We start from the raw sequence: 20,753 nt of genomic DNA, 5'->3' as shown, positions 1-20,753 counted from the left end.
GTGTGTTCTTGTGTTTTAGCATCAGCAAGGGGGCCAATGTGAACAGAAAGGCATAAAAAAGGAAAGAATAAGAGGAGATCAGGCAGAATGGAAAGGAGGCAGGAATGTTTCAGGTATTGTGACCCCTGTAAGCAGCTACAAAGATGCTCTACTCTAGTGAAGGAACCATTGTAAGGTACTGAGTATAAGATTAACCTGTCTCACTGGTACTCTATGGGGATTATTCTAGTGGAAGTGTTGGTAATGATTTGTGGATAAAAGGTAGAAGCTGAGAGAACTCTCTGAATGTTCCAGGTATGAAATGATAGTGAGACAAGGCTGTAGCAGTGGAGACAAAGAAAACATATGTTTTGAGAACAAAGCCAAAATGATTTTGTGATAGACTGCACTTGAAATGTGAGAGAAATATAACAAAAATGATTTATGTAATTTTTGCCAATCATCTGGGTCTCACCTAACATTTAAGAAATAATTAATTGCATAATCTGCACTGTAGATGTGATGCTCTCCATGAACTAACTTTCGAGAGCAGAAGGTAAAAAATTAAACATATTTCATGGATGAAACATCAACATTTTCTTTTTAAAATATAAGCAGGGTTTTTTAAGCAGAAATTCTTATAATGAAAGGGACACAATGGGGAACAACAAGAATGTATTCAGTAAAATGGGTCAGTTCTCTCTAATAAATGTTTATTGATAATCAACTCTATGCCAGGCAAGAATGAGGAAGAAGCTTTGGGGGAAAAAAAAAATAAATAAAACCTCCCACAAGGAAACACACACACTTTGAAACATCCCTAAACATCATAAAATATCACAAGTCATCACAAGCAAAGCACAATTAAGTTCAAGTTTGTACTTTTCTTTGGTTATTCAGGTCATGCACTATTATATATATATATATATATATATGCATGACTATGTTTATTTAGGACTTATTTTTTTTAAGGACATGTTTGCTAAGTAGTACACTGCTTGTACATTTAATTTGTTCTGGAAAGCAAGTAAAGAAGCTACTGTGATAACTTCAGTAGACTTAAAGTTGTAGTTACTATAAGATGGTGCTCATGGGAACAACGGAAAAAGAAACAACAAAGAACAATAACAAATGAAAGCCAAAATTAAAAATGCTAGTTATTCAGCAGTATTTTGTCTGCATATTTTTCAATTTTGTATATTTTCCCTACTCAATTGGATTGTAGTAAGTGAATTTAAGTAAGTGAAGTTGCTCAGTTGTGTCCGACTCTTTGCGACCCTGTGGACTGTAGCCCACCAGGCTCTCCCATCCATAGGATTCTCCAGGCAAGAATACTGGAGTGGGTGGCCATTTCCTTCTCCAGGGGATCTTCCTGACCGAAGGATCAAACCCAGCTCTCCCACATTGCAGGCAGACTCTTTAACCTCTGAGCCACCAGGGAAGCCCTAATTGGATTATAACCTGTGTATTAAATTATAATAGTATCTGATTAAGTGTGAAATTATTCTGGGTTAAACATTTAAAAATAATCTAACAATATAGTGTTTCATGTCAATTATACCTCAATAAAAAAGGAAAGATTCAAAAAAAGAAAACTAAAAGAAAACATTAGAGAGAATTCCTTCTATGATAAACTGAGAAGAAAATTTAAACAATCAGCATGCAACATGACAACCTGAAACTTTAAAACACTGTTAATAGGCTGATATATATAAAATAATTAATCTGAAAAGAAAACAAGGAAATAAAAAAGACAAGAATCCAATTTTTTATGACTTTATCATGTAATGACAAATATATTGAGTATGTCAATATTATTTTTCCTTTTTTTTTCCATTTTTTAACATAAATTCTTAATATTACTTGTTGAAACACACACATGCACACACACACACACACACACACACACACACACACACTCAAAGAGTGATGGTGAAGTTGCCAGAGCAGAAATGCTGGTCAGCAGGGACCATCCACATAGACTCTTAATGTCATTGCACACTTCCCTTATGGGCACTCACAAAATATAAAACAAGAGAAAGTTTTAAAAAATATACTTATGAAGTATGTTGATTTCCTTGCAAAATGTTTGAAACACTCTACCACAACCAAAGAATTTGTGCTAGCTCCAGTGCATATTTCAAACTTATCTTTCAATTTTTTTCATTGTAAATGCCATGAAACACAAAGCTAGGCATTATTTTCCATATAATTTCTATGATGATATTCACATTTCCTAACTGAGGCTGTAGATATTCATAACTATATTGTTCTTAGGTATAGATTTGGACATTTGCATCCTAAAGATGGAGGGAATACTTCTTCTTCTTTTTTTTTAAAATAAATACATCTAAATCTCTATTTAAAGGGTGCCCTGATCAGCACAACTAATCATGTAACTGACATTCTTGAAAAACTTTTCATAACAGTGTTATTGTAAAATATTTGAGGAGAAGATAGGGGTGCTATGATATTGTAATTTATAATAAGAAATAGATATTTAGTCTCCAGCCCTGTTCCTGGCAAAGAGCTCCTAAAGTCTTGCAGTTTTCTAAGTGTGAGAGACATATTAAGTTGTCTTATGTTAATCACTCATCTCACACGCTAGTAAAGTAATGCTTAAAATTCTACAAGCCACGCTTCAGCAATACGTGAACTGTGAAATTCCAGATGTTCAAGCTGGTTTCAGAAAAGGCAGAGGAACCAGAGATCAAATTGCCAACATCCTCTGGATCATGGAAGAAGCAAGAGAGTTCCAAGAAAACATCTATTTCTGCTTTATTGACTATGCCAAAGCCTTTGACTGTGTGAATCACAACAAACTGTAGAAAATTCTGAAAGAGATGGGAATACCAGACCACCTAACCTGCCTCTTGAGAAATCTGTATGCAGGTCAGGAAGCAACAGTTAGAACTGGACATGGAACAATAGACTGGTTCCAAATAGGAAAAGGAGTTCATCAAGGCTGTATATTGTCACCCTGCTTATTTAACTTCTATGCAGAGTACATCATGAGAAACACTGGGCTGGAGGAAGCACAAGCTGGAATCAAGATCACAGGGAGAAATATCAATAATCTCAGACATGCAGATGACACCACCCTTATGCAAGAAAGTGGAGAAGAACTAAAGGGCCTCTTGATGAAAGTGAAAGAGGAGAGTGAAGAAGTTGGCTTAAAGCTCACCATTCAGAAAACTAAGATTGTGGCATTCGGTCCCATCACTTCATGGGAAATAGATGGGGAAACAGTGTCAGACTTTATTTTTGGGGGCTCCAAAATCACTGCAGATGGTGATTGCAGCCATGAAATTAAAAGACACTTGCTCCTTGGAAGGAAAGTTATGACCAACCTAGACAGCATATTAAAAAGCAGAGACATTACTTTGTCAATAAAGTTCGTCTAGTTAAGGCTATGGTTTTTCCAGTAGTCATGTATGGATGTGAGAATTGGACTATAAAGAAAACTGAGTACTAAAGAATTGATGCTTATGAACTGTGGTGTTGGAGAAGACTCTTGAGAGTCCCTTGGACTGCAAGGATATCCAATCTGTCCATTCTAAAGGACTGAAATTCCAATACTTTAGCCATCTCATGCGAAGAGCTGACTCATTGGAAAAGACCCTGATGCTGGGAAAGATTGTGGGCAGGAGGAGAAGGGGACGATATAGGATGAGATGGTTGGATGGCATCACCAACTCAACAGACATGGGTTTGGGTGGACTCCGGGAATTGGTGACAGACAAAGAGGCCTGGCGTGCTGTGGTTCATGGGGTTGCAAAGGGTCGGACACGACTGAGCAACTGAACTGAATGTTAATCAGGTGACTTTTGGATAAAACAGTCTAAAGATGGGGGCTGATGTTAAGAGAACCAGCCATGTGATTAGAAGTCAAAGCCATGGCTTTGACTTGATTAGTTCCTTTCGTTTTCCTGGGTCAGAATTTTGCATCAGACTGAATCCTATATTCAGTCATTAAGGTAGTTTTTTCATTACAGAAGAGAGTAAAGTTTGGGTGAGATGGGAGTGGAATTAAAAATTCTTAAGAATTTTTGTGATCACATTCAAAAAATTGCCCTCTAAGATAATAATTTCTAGACATTTGGATTTTAAAAAGCACTGAAGCAATCTTTGGTGCATTGTTATAAATTTAACAACATTTTAAAAAGAAGACTATTAAAGCAGAAAAGTTGTCATCTAATATAATTTCCTTAAAAAAAAAAAAAAAGTAAACCACAATAGAAAAATATCATCATTCATGTATTTGTTCCATACATGTTTCCTGGGGACAAATTAAATCCCAGGAATATTTATGGGTCCCTGGGCCTTTCACTGTTTGAGGGTCTCCTGCAGAGGTAGAGGTCACCAGTTTGCCTTAGAGATGGAAGCTCTGGCAGCAGCAGTCCTGAGAGGCATGGTGTGTGGCTTAAGTCCTCATGGAGGAGGTCACCATTATCCCCACTATAGAGATGCTGAGTGGGCAATACACAAACTGGAGAACCATTATACCATAGATGTTCTCACACTGTTGCAAAAGTTCTAGGCTCCACAACAGACTTCCCAGTCCCCTGGGGATCTGGCAAAGGGACTGAGAATCCCCAGGGAATCTGACTTTGAAGGTCAGCAGGATTTGATTACAGAACTTCCACAGGACTGGGGAAACAGAGACTCTTGGAGGGCACCGAGACACAGGGGAAAGGAGCAGTCACCCCATAAGAGACAGAAGCAGACATGCCTATGAGTGTTTGGGAGTCTCCAGTGGAGGTGTGGGTCTATGGTGACCTGCCATAGGGTCAGAGAAACTGACAGGAGCAGTCCTGGAAGGTGCAGCTCCCTGGCATACCTCCTTTTGGAGGAGGTTGCCATGACCCCTAACATCTTTTGGCCTCAGCTAAACTACTGTGGTGTTGGAGAAGACTCTTGAGAGTGCCTTGGACTGCAAGTAGATCCAACTAGTCCATTCTGAGGAGATCAGCCCTGGGATTTCTTTGGAAGGAATGATGCTAAAGCTGAAACTCCAGTACTTTGGCCACCTCATGCAAAGACTTGACTCATTGGAAAAGACTCTGATGCTGGAAGGGATTGGGGGCAGGAAGAGAAGGGAACGACAGAGGATGAGATGGCTGGATGGCATCACTGACTCAATGGACGTGAGTCTGAGTGAACTCTGGGCATTGGTGATGGACAGGGAGGACTGGCTTGCTGCGATTCATGGGGTCGCAAAGAGTCGGACACGACTGAGCAACTGAACTGAACTGAAACTACAGGGAGGAAACACAGCCACACTCATCAATAGAACATTGGATTAAAGATTTACTGAGCATGGCCTTACCCATCAAAACAAGACCCGGTTTTCCCCACAAGCCTTCCCTCCCATTAATACACGTCCATAAGCTTCTTGTCCTCATCCATCAGAGAATAGACAGAATAAAAGCCACATCACAGAAAAATAACCAAACTAATCACATTTTAGTCTTTCTGATTTTGGTAAAACCATTGCCATGAAATAAGCTTTAAAGACACGCAATATGATTCATTTTTAAATACAATTATTGAATTTGGTGAATTTAGATGTCAGTAAATGACACTTTTGAGAAAGCATGCTTATATTTAAATTGATCTCCTGTGAAAATGGATCAGACCCATGGAATTCCATTCAACAATCAAGATATTTTATAGACAGCTTTCCACCTAATTAAACTGATAAGAACAGATACTACACTTGATCTTAGCCAAAAGGCTGAGAAAATATTTCACAAGATGGTGGAGTAGAAGGATGTGCACTCATCTCCCATGAGAACTCCAAATTACAACTTGCTGCCAAACAACCACTGACAGGAGAATGTTGGATCCCACCGAAAAAAAAGATACCCAATGTCCAAGGGCAAAGGAGAAGCCCCAGAAATATGGTAGGAGAAGCAAAATCATGTTTAGAATCAAACCCTATACCTGCCAGAGATGCTTAGAGGCTCAAAGAAAAGCTTGTGCACACCAGGAGACCCCACAGAGACTGAGCCAGACCTGCCTTTGAGTGTTGGAGTGTCTCCTGTGGAGGTACAGGTCAGCAGTGGCCTGTCTCAGGGGAAGGGGCTCTGGGTGCCCCAGACCTGGGTTTGGCATAAGCCCTTTTGGAAGAGGTCACCATTAATCCCACCATAGACCCACAGGAACTTACAAAGACGAGGGAAACAGACTCTTGAGGGCTCAAACAAAAGCCTGTGTGCACCAGGACCCAGGAGAAAGGAGCAGTAACCCCACAAGGCACTGATCCAGACTCTCCTGTGAGTGTCCAGGAGTCTCTGGTGGAGGCTTGGGTCAGTGGTGGCCTGCTGCAGGGTCAGGGGCACTGAGTGTGGCAGCGCTTGCACAAGACGTTTTGAAGGAGGTCTCCATTATCTTCATTACCTTCCCCATTGTTTGGTCTCAGGTCAAATAACAGGGAGGGAACATAACCCCACCCATCAACAGAAAATTGGATTAAAGATTTACTGAGCATGGCCCTGACCATCAGAACAAGACCAAGTTTCTTCCACAGTCAGTCTTTCCAATCAGGAAGCTTCCATAAGCTTCTTATCCTTATCACTCATAGGGCAGACAGAATGAAAACCACAATGGCATAAAACTAATCAATCTGATCACATGGACCACAATCTTGTCTAACTCAATGAAACTATGAGCCATGCCATGTAAGTTCACCCAAGATGGATGGGTAATGGTGGAGAGTTCTGACAAAATGTGGTCCATTGGAGAAGGGAATGGAAAATCACTTCACTATTCTTGCCTTGAGCACCCTATGAACACTATGAAAATGCAAAAATATATGATAATGAAAGATGAACTCCCCATGTTGGTAGGTGCCAAATATACTACTGGAGAAGAGTAGAGAAATAACCCCCAAAAGACTGAAGAGACAGAGCCAAAGCAAAAACAACATCCAGTAGTGGATGTGACTGATGATGGAAGTAAAGTCCAATGTTGTAAAGAGCAATATTTATTGCAAAGGAACATGTAATGTTAGGTCCATGAATCAAGGTAAACTGGAAGTGGTGAAACAGGAGATGGCAAGAGTGAACATCAACATTTTAGGAGTCAGCAAACTAAAATGGACTGCAATGGGTGAATTTAACTCAGATGACCATTATATCTACTACTATGGGCAAGAATCCCTTAGAGGAAATGGAGTAGCCATCATAGTCAACAAGAGTCCAAAATGAAGTACTTGGATGCAATCTCAAAAACGACAGGATGATCTCTATTCATTTCCAAGGCAAACTATTCAATATCACAGTAATCCAAGGCTATGCCCCAAACAGTAATGTGGAAGAAGCTGAAGTTGAATGGTTCTATGAAGATCTACAAGACCTTCTAGAACTAACACCTAAAAAAAGGCATCCTTTTCATTATAGGGCACTAGAATGCAAAAGTAGGAAGTCAAGAGATTCCTGGTAACATGTAAATTTGGCCTTGGAGTACAAAATGAAACAGGGCAAAGGCTAACAGAGTTTTGCCAGGAGAATGCACTGGTCATAGCAAATACCTTCTTCCAACAACACAAGAGAAGACTCTACACATGGACATGATGAGATGGTCAATACCAAAATCAGATTGATTATATTTTTTGCAGCCAAAGATGGAGAAGCTGTGAAAACAAGATCAGGAACTGACTGTGACTCAGATCATGAACTCCTTATTGTCAAATTCAGACTTAAATTGAAGAAAGTAGGGAAAAAAACTAGACCATTCATGTATGACCTAAATCAAATCCATTAAAATTATACAGTGGAAGTAACAAATAGATTTAAGGGATTAGATCTGATAGAGTGCCTGAAGAACTGTGGATGGAGGTTCGTGACATTGTACAGGAGGCAGTGATCAAGACCATCCCCAAGAGAAAGAAATGGATAAACCCAAAATGGTTGTCTGAGGAGGCCTTAGAAATAGCTGAGAAAAGAAGAGAAGCTAAAGGCAAAGGAGAAAAGGAAAGCTATACCCATTTAAATGCAGAATTACAAAGAATTGCAAGGAGAGATAAGAAAGCCTTCCTCAGTGATCAGTACAAAGAAACAGAGGAAAACAATAGAATGGGACAGATTAGAGATCACTTGAAGAAAATTAGAGATACCAAGGGAACATTGCATGCAAAAATGGGCACAATAAAGGACAGAAACTCTATGGACGTAACAGAAGAAAAAGATATTAAGGAGAGGCGGCAAGGATACAGAGAAGAACTATTCAAAAACAATTTTATGACCCAGATAACCAAGATGGTGTGATCACTCACCCAGAGCCAGATGTCCTGGAATGTGAAGTCAAGTGGGCCTTAGGAAGCATCACTATGAACAAAGCTAGTGGAGGTGATGGAATTCCAGTTGAACTATTTCAAATCCAAAAAGATAATGCTGTGAAAGTGCTGCACTCAGTATGCCAGCAAATTTAGAAATCTCAGCAGTGGCCACATGGCTGGAAAAGGTCAGTTTTCATTCCAGTCCTTGAGAAAGGCAATGCCAAAGAATGTTCAAACTACCTGACAATTGCACTATTCTCACAGGCTAGCAAAGTAATACTCAAAATTATCCAAACTGGAGTTCAACATTACTTGAACTATGCACTTCCAGTTTTCAAGCTGGATTTCAAAAAGGCAGAGGAACCAGAGATCAAGGTGCTGATAAATTTTGGATCACAGGAAAAGCAAAAGAGTTCCAGAAACACATCTACTTCTGCTTTATTGACTAGCCAAAACCTTTTCCTGCATGGATCACAACAAACTGACGAAAATTCTTAAAGAGATGGGAATACCAGATTGCCTTACTTGCCTCCTGAGAAATCTGTATGCAAGTTAAGAAGCAACGGTTATAACTGGACACAGAACAACATACTAGTTCCAAATAGGGAAAAGCATACATAAAGGCTGTATATTGTCACCTTGCTTATTTAACTTATATGCAGAACACATCATGCAAAATGCTGGCTGGATGAAGTACAAGCTGGGATCAAGACTGCTGGGAGAAATATCAGTAACCTCAGACATGCAGATGATACCACCCTTATGACAGAAAGTGAAGAACTATAGAACCTCTTGATGAAAGTGAAAGAGGAGAGTGAAAAAGCTGGCCTAATATTCAACATACAGAAAACTAAGATCATGGCATCTGGTCCATCACTTCATGGCAAATAGATAGGGAAACAATGGAAACAGTGAAAGAATATTTCCTCGGGTTCCATAATCACTGCAGATGGTAAGTGCAGCCATGAAATTAAAAGAGGTTTTCTCTTTGGAAGAAAAGCTATGACCAAATTAGACAACATGTTATAAAGCAGAGACATTGCTTTGCCAACAAAGGTCCATCTATTCAAAGCTATGATTTTTCCAGTAGTCATGTATGGATGTGAGAGTTGGGCTATAAAGAAAACTGAGCACCGAGGAATTGATGCTGTTGAACTGTGGTGCTGGAGAAGACTTTTGAGAGTCCCTTGGACAACAAGGAGATCCAATGAGTCCATCCTAAAGGAAATCAGTACTGAATATTCATTGGAAGTAATGATGCTGAAGCTGAAACTCCAATACTTTGGCCATGTGATGTGAGGAGGTGACTCATTTGAAAAGACCCTTATGCTGGGAAAGATTGAAGGCAGGAGGAGAAGGGGACGACAGAGGATGAGATGGTTGAATGGCATCACAGAATCAATGGACATAAGTTTTAACTAGCTCTTGGAGTTGGTGATGGACATTGAAGTCTGGCATGCTGCAGTCCATGGGGTCACAAAGAGTCAGACATGACTAAGCAACTAACTGAACTGAACTTCCAGCTAATTATCCTGCACCTCTATGTTTTCAAAGTTGAAAAAACAGCCAAAGATTAAGAAACAGAAGACAAGCAATTAAAATAGGAAAATTTCTGGAAAAGATGATGAGTCTTTGGAGTAGTACTGAAAGAATGTGTATAAAATATGTGCATTAAAAATAAAAGTTTGTTCATGTTCTAATTAAACAACATACAAAAAATCCAATATACCAAGAACATATTTGAGACTATTAAGATTAATGATATATCTTCAATATAAGCCTAAGTTATTTTAATATGTTTAAAAATGTATTCATATTGCCAAAAAAAAAAAAACCTACCAATTTTCATTTACACTCTTCAGAAAAAGCCGATTGTTTTACAGGGAGAGCATCTAGTCCCAGAGAAAACACTAAATATAGATCTCACAATGAAAGCCTAAAATTAAATATATTTTCTTAAGAGGAAAAAAAATGTAAAGTGAATTTATTCTTGCACTTCCCTGTTTAAAGACACTAACATCATGGCAGTTTATTTGTTGTTTCTCATAATGTTTTAGGGAGATTTAAAATGCAATTGTCAAAGAAAAACAACTAGCATTTACTAAGGGCTCTCTGTGTTGAAAGAGTAAGGCTAAACCCAATGGCAAAGATAAAGATGATAAGACTCGGGCTCTTCTCTCTGTTTACCATGTAATATGGTAGAAACATTAAAAAAAATTAAAAATCACAATTGAGGGCAGTGGGTGCTGAACATAGTTATATACTCTCTGAACAGATAAACTGAAGTAGTTTTTTCCCATGAAGTAGCAGAATCCTTCAAAGAGTATGTGCATTATGTTGTGTTTTGAAGGAGCAGAATTTGTTATAGAAAAGTGAGCAGATATCAGAGTGAATAGGCTAGAAAGAGAACCACAAATTCCTCTAAAAAGAGCCACAGAAAGAGATTTAGCAGAGTGCTTTGTGTGTTAAGGATTGAAGAATTAAGAGTCATGTCAGAGAGTTGGTCTGCAAAGCTGTCCTGTGATTTAAATAGTCTAAGTGACCAAGTAAATCAAGAAAAAAAGAGCTGAAAATTGTGCCTAGAGGTTTGTTTTTCTTTTCTCCCCTTATTATTTTTTAATCTGGCGGCAAGAGAAGAGCCAGTAAAGTGGGCTTATAATTAATAATTGCAGATACAAGAGCAGTGCATTATTAGGCAAAAAAAATTGAGAAAAGATTTCTAGAATAACAGTGTGAAAGAAAAAAAAATAACATGCAGAATGTGGTCGGAGGAGTGAAATATTTCAGAAGGTTTAACAAGATGCCGACTGATAACAGATCAGAGGAATTAGCAATGAAGATGGGTACTGAAGATTTTTAAGAAAATACAGCCTTGCTTGGATGAATATAAGACTTTAGGTATTTAGGTATAAACTTATATAGAGAAAAAAAAAATACCGTGAAACTATAGACTACTTCCAAACTGAGTTTTTATGCAATTTTCTATTCTTCACCAGAAGAGTAATTTGGGTAATAGAAAAGATCTTCAGATTTCTTCCTTTAATTTAGTATGTTCTTACTTCTGCATCACTTAATAGGGTTTTTCTCACTCTTATGTCATTTATATTATGTTTTTTATGGGCAATTTTTGTTGGTGAGTGGAGGTCAATCATTCAGACACTGAAAACTGTTGACCTGTGAACTGTGGAGCACTTCATTTTACAGCTTCTTTTCACACTTTTAACTGACCTTCAGCTGAACTATTTCTTAAGCGGGAACCAACGGATGGAAACCAGTCCAAATCTATGCAACCTTTTTCTTGCATTGAGCCTATGAACACTTGAGACTTTAAATGATCCCAACAAAAACCTGACATACATGAAGGAGGTCCAGAGATAAGCAAAATTTGATGTTCTGTATTTAATAAACACTTTAAAAGTGAAATTATCAGGTAAAAAAAAAAAAATGATCTTGGGCTTCCCAGGTGGTGCTAGTGATAAAGAACCTGCTTGCCAATGCAGGAGACACAAATGATGCGGGTTTGATCTTTGGGTTGGGAGGTGCCCTGGAGGAGGGCATGGCAGCCCACTCACTCCACTGTTCACGCCTGGGGAATCTCGTGGACAGAGGAGCCTGGGAGGCTACCGTCCATAAGGTCACAAAGAGTTGGACAGGACTGAAGCAACTTAGCATGCAGATTGTTTGGAACATTCTTCATTTCTTTTTTCTGGATAATATAAATGCCAAATTTTAGAATAATATTCTGGCAGCCTGGAAAAGACCAGAATTTCCTTCTTGTTTATTTTAATTGACTGGCAGCAAAGAGACTATTATGTCATTAGAAGTGCTCTAAATAGCAGATGGTTACCATTATAACAGATACTTGAAAGAACAACCAAGAAGACGATGCCCTTGAGATCTAAAAGTCAAAATGACAAACAGGAAAAAGGCTAATGAAAGCTAATTATTTCAGTTCAGAGAACAGAGAGGAAGAATAATTAATATCTTAGAAGATACCTTTTCTAAACTTAAGGTACCTCATTTATTTCAGTTTTTTATTAAACTGCAGCTGTTAAAATTAAAGGGAACCACATGATTTCTTACTCAGTCCTCCTCTTCCTTACACTTCTGTGGCATCACTGACTGGCTTTTATTGAGAACTTTATCTTGTCTGTAATATTATATTATCTTGGCTAGGTATGCAATAATTTCTCAGTGTTTTTTTTCTCTGAACTCATCCCCTAAATGTGAGCATGAGTCTAAAGAGACAGCAGGCTAAGACAGATGCTGATGCCAAAGCACCTGTGTCTGCTCTGCCACATATTAGCTGCGTAAACTGGAATAAATGACTTACACTCTTACGATTTCCAAGTTCTCTTTCACTTTCCTCTGTATCTCTGCTTCTATCACTCTGACTTAGAGTGTATCAACTGCATTATTAATAAAAATGATAAAAATCAAAATAAGCACAGTGCACACTTTCTACAATTGAGTGATTTATTTGGTAGCATCTTATTTGTGTAGCCCTCTTGGAAATTCCACCTGTCTTGTAACCTTTACAATTACCCTTACATATCTTGTCCCATCCTTTACTCAGTAATCACCTTTTATACTTTCAGATATCCTTGATTTTTTCCTCCCTGGTATCCAGCTAAAACCTTAGTAGCTACATCTGGTCTTCAACCAGCTTTTTATATGCTATTAGTACCCACAGTTATATGACCTGATGATTGGAATTAATTTTTATATGCCACCTGTCTCAATGACCAAACATTCTAAGTTTTTCTTTTGAGTATCTCTGATATGCAATTTTTGATTTTTTCACTTTAAATGTAAGTATTAAGTATTTGCCAAGTGCCTGGAGAATTCCATGAACAGAGGAGCCTGGTGGGCTGCAGTCCGTGGGGTCACAAAGAGTTGGACACACTTGAGTGACTAACACTTTCACTGAACTTTCTGATAATGGGGCAGCAACAATGAAACAGATCAGGTAGACTCTCGCATGCAGAATACACTCTAGCAGTGAAGAACAGAACATCTGAATATGGCTAATACCATAATGGTGAAATTACAGGATGATTAAGGAGGATAATCAGGAATATTCAGCCTGTGGGTTAAATATTACTCTAGATGTTTTGCTGAAGGTTTTTCTGTTGTTTTTGTGGAACTAACATTTAAATCAGTAGATATTAAGGAAAGCAGATTGCTCTCTATAATGTGGTGGGCCTCTATAATCAGTGAAAGATCTTAAAATAATTGACCTTCTTGAAGAAGAGAATTCAGTTAATTAGGCTATGTAAAGACCTGAACAAGTCTTCCCTGCATCTTTAGCCCACAAGCCTGAAATCCAACATCATGCAGATTTTGGACTTGTATCTACATAATTTCATGAACTAGTTCCTTAATTGTTCTTTGTCTTCCTCTATCTCTCTGATTGTCTTACTCTTTCATTTCTTTCTCTCACTCTCTCTGTGTATACATGCGTGTGTGCTCAGTCACATCCAACTCTTTGTAACCCTAGGGTTGCAGCCCAGCAACTTCCTCTGTCCATGGTATGTTTCTAGGTAAGAATACTTCAGTGGCTTGCCATTTTCTCCTCCAGGGGATCTTCCTGACCCAGGGATCAAACACACATCTCCCATGTCTCCTGCATTGTAGGCAAATTCTTCACCACTAAGCCCCTAGGGAAGCCCTCCCACCCCCCCACCCCTCACCCCCCCCACCCCCGCCCCAGTTCTAGCTTCCCTGAAAGTTCTGCTTGAAATATGAGACCCAGGTTCAATCCCTGGGTCAAGAAGATACCCTGGGGTATGGATATTAGAATACCCATTCTAGTATTCTTGCCTGGGAAATTTCATGGACAGAAGATTCTGGTGGGTTACACTCCATGGGGTTGCAAAGAGTCTGACATGACTGAGTGACTAACTGTATACACACACACACACACACACACATGCATATATATATATATATATATATATATAGACATACACATATGCATCATATTTTTTCATTTTGCCATGTGTCCGTAGCCTTATCCATTTTAAAGTCCCCCACCACTGTGGCACCTTTGTTAAAACTGATGAACCTATATTGACACATTAAAATAATCCAAAGTTCATAATTTACATTAATATTCATTCTTGGGGTTGTGCATTCTATGAACTTGCACAAATGTGTGACATGTACCCATCATTATAGTATCACATGAAGTGTATTTATTGCCCTAAAGATTCTGCATATAAATTCTTCCCACTCCTCCTGGAAATCCTGATATTTCTACTTAATGTCATATCCTTGAAACTATATAGTATGCAATCTTTTAATCTAGCTTCTTTCACTTAAAAATGTCAATTTAAGGTTTTTCCTTGTCTTTTCATGGCTTAATGTTTCAGTTGCTTTTAGTATTGAATAACATGTCATTGTCTGAATGTACCACAGTTCATGTATTCACCTACCATAGGCCATCTTGATTATTTCCAAATTGTTACAATTATGAATAAAGTTACTGAACCCAACCATGTGCAAGTTTTTTTGTGGACCTAAATTTTCTGCTTTGAGTAAATACCAAGATGTGATTGCTCCACATCCTTACCAGCATTTGGCACTGTCAATGTTCTGTATTATTTACTTTTCTAATAGATGTGTAATAATATCTCATTTTTTAAAGTTTCATTTCCCTGTTACCTATGTTGTACAGCACCTTTTCATATGCTTATTTCACTTATTTGCCATCTGTTTATCTTCTTCAGTTCAGGTCTTTTGTCCATTTTTTATTCAGGTTGTTGGTTTTCCTGTTGAGGTTTAAAGATATTTTGTACATTTGAGATGAGTCCTTTAATAGACCGTGGCAAAATTTTTCTCCTGATCTGTGGCTTATTTTCTCAGTCTCTTGGCATTATCTTAGAACAGAAGCTTTTAATTTCAATGAAGTCCAACTCATCAGTTTTAACATACTTTTACTTTCAAAACTTCTTTTGCATTTTTTAAAATTTAAATTTATTTATTTTAATTGGAGGCTAATTACTTTACAATATTGTATTGGTTTTGCCATACATCAACATGAATCCGCCATGGGTGTATACGTGTTCCCCATCCTGAAACCCCTCCCAAAATCTGCTGCTGTTGAAGACTCTCAGTATTTTTTTGCCCCCCAATTTTTTCTATTTTGCCTTAATTTTTGCAGGTTTTTTTCTTTTTCTTTTTTTTTCTACTTGTATAATTCTTTGTTGGTTTCAATTGTTATTTTTATTTCAGCTCTTGAAAAAGAAGTCATCCCATGGCCTTGTTTTCCTCTCATTTATGTTGCTGAGTCAATTCTTCTTCTTATTATTTTTAAACATATCTAGTTGCTTATAATATTTTCTTTTTGACATTTTAAATGTTTTCCTATAATATGTGTTATTTTCACTATATATATTCTATTTAGAGTTTGAAAATTTCCTTAAATCTTTGAATTGTATAATTGACTAGTTTTGGAATCATCAGCTATTATTTTTCAGATAATTTTTTTATCTCATTCTGTTTATCCTGCTAGGAGTCCAATTATATGTATGTTAGACCTGTTCATGGTAAACCTTTTTCTGTTTTCTCCTCTCTGGATATTTATATTTGACTTGTTATTCACATATCCAAACTTGTATTTCACTATGTCTCATCTGCTTTCTAATCTAGCTCTTTAATTACTAATTTCACTTACAGCATGTTTTTCATTCTCCAGTTTTCTAAAATCATTTTATATAACCCAACTTCCTGATTTAAAAAAATTCCAACTTCACCTCTATTGTTTTTAAATACTAATTTAACTTAGCTTAAAGACTATGTCTCAAAATTCCAAGCTTTCATCTGGATCTATTTTTTGTCTTTTTTTAAAAAATCTTCATCTTTATTATTATCATTATACTAATCCTATTTATTTTTATCTCTTCTTACTCAATTTTAAAATTGATTTCTGGACTTTCCAGAAATCATGTAATATATTGGATTATCTTCTTTTATTGAGGTTTTGTTTTGTTTCTCACAGGCATTTCAATATGGTCCATCTCATCCAATATGAAATTCAGCTTATTTAAAGCCAGATATCAGTCGTTTGGGGAGTTGCTTGCATCTCCTTGAGTATATCTGAAGACTATTGTCTTCATCAAAAATGCCCCATCTCTGCAAGCCCTGAATTCCATGAACTCCATCTTTCTTCCAGGTCTAGTGAGATTACTGACAGCTATCTTCAGTTTCCAATCTCTGGGGCTTTATATAAGTTATGGGAAGATTACCATAATTCAGTCAGTTATTGAGCTCATCTTTGTTGTGATTTCAGTCTTTAGGAGAGCTCGTCTATTTATAGGCTGCCATTACATTAGCAGTTTATTCCTCCATGTCTTGTAAATGAAAAGCTAAACGCTGAGTACTCGTCTCCCTTAGAGGAGGGCATGGCAACCCACTCCAGTATTCTTGCCTGAGAAATTCCATGGACAGAGGAGCCTGGTGGGCTACAGTCCATGGAGTCACAGAGTCAGACATGACTGAGTGACTAACTCACTTTCCCCCTTGATGGATCTTACGTTTAATTTCTGTTATCCCACCTTTTCAGAGATTGCAAAAGTCGTTCAGCATCTTGGCTTCTACAACACCACAGTTGGATTGTTGGATGCCTCAAGGAAGAGAAAGTCAGTAAGTCCAGGGCAACCCCTCTTCTTCCCTTCTGTCCAGAATCCTGCATCCTCAGACCTTGGCAGCCTTAAAGTAACAGTTTGAAAAAATATATCTATGGTTTCTAGTTTGAGTTTGTAAGATTTGTATGACACAGGCTGATTTGACATCACTGGAAGAAGTGCTTCTGTTATTTTTATCCCTAAAGACTTACCTATTTGTTCCCTAGAGAAAACTATGGACCCTTATCAATGGAGAAAGCAAAGACTTAAGTCTGTATAACAAATATTACCCTCATTTACTATGCTTTTTCTGATAGTCTCTCTGTAACTGCCTCCCCTAGCCCCAGAAATCCTTTTTCCTTTTCCTGTTGTCTTTAGGTGATGATATTAGTATTTAGCTAGAGTTCTAAAATACTTCTTTATCAAAAATTATTTATTTTTTCATTGAAGGATAATTGCTTTACAGAATTTTGTTGTTTTCTGTCAAACCTCAACATGAATCAGCCATAGGTATACATATATCCCCTCCCTTTTGAACCTCCCTCCCATCTTCCTCCCCATCCCACCCCTCTAGGTTGATACAGAGCCCCTGTTTGTGTTTCCTGAAACATACAGCAAATTCCCCTTGGTATCTGTTTTACATATGGTAGTATAAGTTTCCATGTTACTTTCTCCATACATCTCACCCTCTCCTCCCCTCTCCCCATGTCTGTAAGTCTATTCTCTGTTTCTCCATTGCTGCCTTGTAAATACATTCTTCAGTACCATTTTTCTAGATTTTGTATATATGTGTTAGAATATGATATTTATCTTTCTCTTTCTGACTTATTTCACTCTGTATAATAGGTTCTAGGTTCATCCACTTCATTAGAACTGACTCAAACGTTCCTTTTTATGGCTGAATAATATTCCATTGTGTATATGTACCACAATTCCCTTATCCATTCATCTGTTGATTGACATCTGGGTTGCTTCCATGTTCTAGCTATTATAAATAGATCTGCAATGAACAGTGGGATACATGTGTCTTTCTCAATTTTGGTCTCCCCAGGATATATGCTTAGGAGTGGGATAACTGGGTTTTTTAAACTATTCCTAGTTTTTTAAGGAATCCCCATAGCATCTTCCATAGTGGCTGTATCAATTTACGTTCCCACCAACAGTGCAAGAGCATTCCCTTTTCTCCACACCCTCTCCAGCATTTATCATTTATAGACTTTTTGATGATGGCCATTCTGACTGGTGTGAGGTGATATCTCATTGTAGTTTTGATTTGCATTTTTTAAATAATGAGTGATGTTGAACATATTTTCATGTGTTTGTTAGCCATCTGTAAGTCTTCTTTGGAGAAATGTCTATTTAGGTCTTTTTCCCACCTTTTATTTGTTTTTCTGCTGTTGAGTTGTATGAGCTGCTTGTACGTTTTGGAAATTAATTGTCAGTTGCTTCACTTGCTATTATTTTATCCCATTCTGAGGGTTGTCTTTTTGAAATATTCTTTTCCTCTGGGTATTTCTCTAGTATTCATAAGATATACATGTTAATAAACATCTGTATGTTTTTCTCTCTTTAATTTGCCTTTTATTACAGGAGTTTCAAGTGAGAACTCAAGAGTAAAGGGAAAAAATAGTTTTCCTCCCCTACAGTATGAAATATTAAATTAAATTTATTTAGTATTGTACACTAATTTCATTTAGTATTGGCTGTGATTAACTGCAGTGGTCAAACCCAGAATTTTATATATGCTATCATGTAGATTGAACATAAATGTATTAAATACTTTAAAAGTCTTTTGTAGTCATAGATTGTAACTTATCAACCTCAGAAATATGCTTAAGTAGCAAAATTTTATTATGTATTTGTCAAGGGACAGTTACTGCTTCAGGCACTGTGTTTGATATAGGGGTATGATAACTCACTTCAAGACCACATGGTCTAACCAAAAATAAATAAATAAGAATACTTACACTTAAGAACAATGCACATAGCTTCCAGCATTCTGGGGGTTTAGAGTTTGACCTCTTAATTCAGACAAAGTGAGGATAGTGGGATTCCAAGGGACATAGGAGAAGCAGAGGGAGTTACAAATAACATGAGTTATGGATGAGTTACAAATAACTCATGATGGCTGAATGTAGAATGCAGAGATCTAGAGAGAGGTAATAAAATGTGAAAGATAGCATACAGCAAATACACCTGTTAGTGGTGAAACTCAGGCACCTTACTTTTTTCCCTTTACCCTAAAACTTATGTTAAAACAGGTCTGAAACTGAAAGTGTTTTATTGCAACCCCAAGGGTTGTAGGCAATTTATAGAAGAAAAGGATCTTGATGCCTCAAGTGGTCAGTAATATAAAGGAGCTCTAGAATTGACAGCTTAGCATCAGGAGGCTACTCTTCCTGGGATTTTTAGTAATTGATTATTTTTAAAGTAATTTTATTTGTTTTTGGCTGTGCTGGGTCTTCACCGCTACGTGGGCTTTCCTCTAGTTTAGGTAAGCAGGTGTTACTCTCTAGTTGAGGGGTGCAGGCTTCTCATTGCAGTGGCATCTCTTGCTCCAGGGTATGAGGGCTTCACTAGCTGTGGTACATGGGCTTAGGTGTCCCATGGCATGTAGATTCTTGCTGGATCAGGGCTCAAACCTGTGTCTGGATTGGCATTGGCAGTGTCCAACAGGTTGAACACTGAGCCACCAGGGAAACACAGTAATTGGTATTTTTTATCATGAGGTATTAATTGGCAAATATTCTTCACAAACCAAAAAATAAAATACAAATAAGATATTAGCATCATTTACAAATTTGCATTTTAAATTAGACTCAGTATGGCAAGCTATTGTTATAGAAAGTGAGAAAATCAGTATATATTATTTATTCTAACTTTAACATCTTCTGATTTGTTACCTAGAGTGTTGATTTTAAAATATAAAGGTTCATGGCTTTTATATTCTGTTCTTTTTTCAGACATTTTCTTTCTGTTCCTTCCTAAACATATTTGATGCTTAACAAAAATCTTTCTTAATGCATTCATTCTGCTTTGCTTCAAATAATATCCTGTCCTGAGAATTGATCTTCATATAAAATTTTAATAGTTTTTTGTATCTGCTTTATTTTCTGGATTCTGGTATGATGCAAGCATCTGTATTTTCCCATCATACCTGGAAGATCGTTGGATATTTATTATTGGATATTTATCACTTGATATTTATTACATGCTTCATTATTTTTATCAGATTTTTGTTAGAATTACCTTTTTGTCATCTGTAGATCAGCAGAGTGTGGCTGCAGAAATTCTGAGGTCTGATTTTCCACATGTCAGTGATGCATTATTAATTATTTTTACCTAAACTCACATTTGATTTCATCTTTATGATTAAATTCATTGCCTTTACTTGGATCATTCTTTTTCCCTTTCTGATAAAAGTAAGGCATTCAATATAACACAATATTTAAGTAAATGTTTTTTTTTTCTCTTAGACACATGAATATTTTTCTTTCATTTTTGTTTATTCTATAGAAATACTAGTTATTCATGATAAATCTTATTTATTGGTTTATGTAATTAAATAGTTCAGTCACTCAGTTGCGTCCGACTCTTTGCGACCCCATGGACCACAGCACACCAGGCCTCCCTGTCCATCACCAACTCCTAGAGTTTACCCAAACTCATGTCCATTGAATTGGTGATGCCATCCAGACATCTCATCCTCTGTCATCCCCTTTTCCTCCTGCCTTCAATCTTTCAAGCATCAGGGTCTTTTACAATGAGTCAGCTCTTCGCATCAGGTGTCCAAAGTATTGGAGTTTCAGCTTCAGCATCAATCCTTCCAATGAACACCCAGGACTGATTTCCTTTAGGATGGACTG

At 37.4% G+C, this 20,753-nt stretch overlaps 1 protein-coding gene and 1 pseudogene across 12 annotated transcripts in view; one reads left to right on the top strand and one right to left on the bottom strand.

The window, feature by feature from the left end:
* The window catches only part of LOC129652815 (craniofacial development protein 2-like), a 641,831-nt gene that overhangs the window by 330,939 nt on the left and 290,139 nt on the right, over positions 1-20,753 (top strand). The gene's annotated exons all lie outside the window — the stretch shown is intronic.
* LOC129654421 (uncharacterized) lies at positions 5,572-5,728 on the bottom strand (annotated as a pseudogene).

The sequence above is a fragment of the Bubalus kerabau genome, chromosome 5, assembly GCF_029407905.1.
Source record: "Bubalus kerabau isolate K-KA32 ecotype Philippines breed swamp buffalo chromosome 5, PCC_UOA_SB_1v2, whole genome shotgun sequence".
Lineage (NCBI taxonomy): Eukaryota > Metazoa > Chordata > Mammalia > Artiodactyla > Bovidae > Bubalus > Bubalus kerabau.
The sequence above is the reverse complement of the archived record's forward strand: the minus strand, read 5'-3'. Positions and strand labels throughout refer to the sequence as shown.